Source organism: Bactrocera latifrons, unplaced genomic scaffold (genome assembly GCF_001853355.1).
Source record: "Bactrocera latifrons isolate USDA-ARS-PBARC rearing strain unplaced genomic scaffold, ASM185335v1 scaffold_23, whole genome shotgun sequence".
Lineage (NCBI taxonomy): Eukaryota > Metazoa > Arthropoda > Insecta > Diptera > Tephritidae > Bactrocera > Bactrocera latifrons.
Window position 1 is genome coordinate 15,933 of NW_017535852.1, and position 3,341 is coordinate 19,273.

Consider the following 3,341-nt stretch of genomic DNA (forward strand, 5'->3'; position numbering starts at 1 on the left):
AGCTTGAGCAAGAACTGAACCCGCACGACTTCTCAAGCGACATCGATTCGTTCTATGAAAGCGTTCCAAGATAATCCGAAGTTTTGTAGTTAAATTTTCTTTATCGATGAGGTCCATTTATAGCTCAGTGGGTATATAAACAAGCGAAATTACCTCATTTGGGTCGAAGAGCAACCTGAAGACATTCAACAGCTGTCATTTTATTCAAAAAAAAAACCAACGGTTTGGTGTTAATTGTGGGCCTGTGGAATCATCGGTCCATATTTTTTCATAAACAATGTCGGTGAGAAAGTAACCGTCAATTGCGAGCGTTAACGCGACGATTTCATGCCTGAAATTAGAGCTCGTGATTTCGGCGACATTTGGTTTCAACAAGACGGCGCCACTTCCCACAATCCATGGATTTATAGAGAGATGTGCAGATAATTTCACGTTTTGAGTCGGTCGATTGGCAACCAAGGTCTTTTGATATCCTGTAGTAATATGTAAAGTGTAAAGCCTATGCAGACAATTCCGCTTTCAGGGCTGGGAGCAAAACATCACGAGTTACCAGTTGAAATGCTTGATCGAGTCATTGAGAACTGAACTCATCTGAGACGTAGCTGCGACCACTATTTCAAAGAGATAATGGGGAACCTCGAAATAGATCCCCCTTTTGCAAGTTCGTATAGCAGCTATCTAAATAATTTGCTCTGTAATTGTACCAATAATAATCCATACCAAATTTTGTGGAGATATCTTGTCAAATTAAAAAGTTTTGCTTACAAGGTCTCAGTTTTTATTAATTTTTTTTTGGCAGATCTATGCTATAGTGATGAATAATATCTTTTGAGATTTTAGGGTTGCCTTGGAAAATAGTACATGTTAAATTTCGTAAAAATATCTCGTCGAATATGAAACCTTCCCATACAAGGACTTGAATTGGATCATTCAGTTTGTCATACAGATATATGTTATAGCAGCTTCTTGGCGAGAAAAGGACGTGTGGAAAATTTCACGTCAATTATCTTTGGAACTATACTATGTATATACGGACTAACTTAGCTAAATCAGCTCATCTCGCAACGCAGATAATTTATGTATATTATATATGAATACATTTTAGGGGCCTCCGGGATTTCCTTCCGAGTGTTAAACATTTCGTGCCAAACTTAATATAGAAAGTATATTTCAGGGTATAAAAAGTAAGTGAAAGAATATTTCGCATTTAATTTTAGTGCATCACCTTTTTGTCGCTCGCTTGTACTCTTTAAGTTGGAATAATCCCCTATTCTCAATATTGTCCCTATTTGACGACGCTAGTGTTATGCATCACCTTTTTGTCGCTCGCTTGTACTCTTTAAGGTGGAATAATACCCTATTCTCAATATTGTCCCTATTTGACGACGCTAGTGTTATGCAAAGTTGTTAATTCGATTCAGAACTAAATAGAAATAATTTGTGAGGGCGACATGATAAACGGGTAGCAACTATATGTCGGTGTAATCGGTTATGGTGTAAATCAGAAGACGTGATCAATTCCTTTGGAAAAATCAACCAATGAGTAGAAAGTATGTTTAGAGATTAGCTTATGTTACAGCGGTTGCTATCAGAAGCTTTTGACACACAACAATGATAATTTTATTAGGAGCTAATGTTATTTGCTTTATCGTTGGTTGTAAAAATATTACTAAGAAGTATAATTAATCACTATCACTGCTAAATCATTAAGCGCTTAAGATTACAATCCGAGAGAGTGTATTTCAGTCAGNAGTTAAATTTTCTTTATCGATGAGGTCCATTTATAGCTCAGTGGGTATATAAACAAGTGAAATTACCTCGTTTGGGATGAAGAGCAACCTGAAGACATTCAAGAGCTGTAATTTTATTCAGAAAAAAAAAACCAACGGTTTGGTGTGGATTGTGGGCCTGTGGAATCATCGGTCCATATTTTTTCATAAATAATGTCGGTGAGAAAGTAAGCGTCAATTGTGAGCGTTACCGTGACGATTTTATGCCTGAAATTAGAGCTCGTGATTTAGGTGACATTTGATTTCAACAAGACGGCGCCACTTCCCACAATCCATGGATTTATGGAAAGAACACTTAGATGTGCAGATAATTTCACGTTTTAAGTCGGTCGATTGGCAACCAAGGTCTTTTGATATCACGCCCTCTGACTTTTTCCTGTAGTAATATGTAAAGTGTAAAGCCTATGCAGACAATTCCGCTTTCAGGGCTAAGAGCAAAACATCACGCGTATCATTCGCCAGTTACCAGTTGAAATGCTCGATCGAGTCATTGAGAACTGAACTCATCTGAGACGTAGCTGCGACCACTATTTCAAAGAGATCATGGGGAACCTCGAAATAGATCCCCCTTTTGCAAGTTTGTATAGCAGCCATGTGCTATAGTGGTCCCATCTAAATAATTTGATCTGTAATTGTACCAATAATCCATACCGAATTTCGTGGAGATATCTTGTCAAATTAAAAGTTTTGCTTACAAGGTTTCAGTTTTTATTAATTTTTTGATCTATGCTATAGTGATTCGATCTGAATAATATCTTTTGAGATTTTAGGGTTGCCTTGGAAAATAGTACATGTTAAATTTCGTAAAGATATCTCGTCGAATATGAAACCTTCCCATACAAGGACTTGAATTGGATCATTCAGTTTGTCATACAGATATATGTTATAGCAGCTTCCTGGCGAGAAAAGGACGTTTGGAAAATTTCACGTCAATTATCTATTTACTTATGCGTGGACAGACAATTTGCATATGAGACGAGAACTCTTAACTGCCATCTAGTACATATGTAACTACATATATAATAGCCCAGCTCATAAATAATTCAGCGATATAAACACCAACTATAGTACTTGTGACTGCGACATTGTCTGGACTACAAAATGTTCATAGTGTTTACATACGTGTTTACATTACAAATTTATTAAGGTATTATCGAATCATTAGCGTGGTAAGTTAGACTATGAGAACAATTTTAAATGCTAGTAAAGAGGAAATTTCTTTCCAACAAAAAGCTTTTTCATTAGAATATTATATTACTTTCTGAAATATCTCTTTGATAAAAATTCTTCTTTATATTCTTTTGCCAGTAGCCTTTATACATTGCTTGGTACCGCCATTTATATATCCCAAGTCCTTAGTACTTCCTTTGATTTGATTTTTGCCTTCGTTGTCTACCTTTAGATCTCGAATCTCATGGGCGTCTTTTCTTACATTGTCTACCTATAAGTCTTGAAATAAAGTAGCTTTGACTTGAGTATATTTATACAGCGCATTCGTTCGGTTTTCATGTGTTTAACTATTTCTATGTCGTCGGTGAGCTTATATAGTTC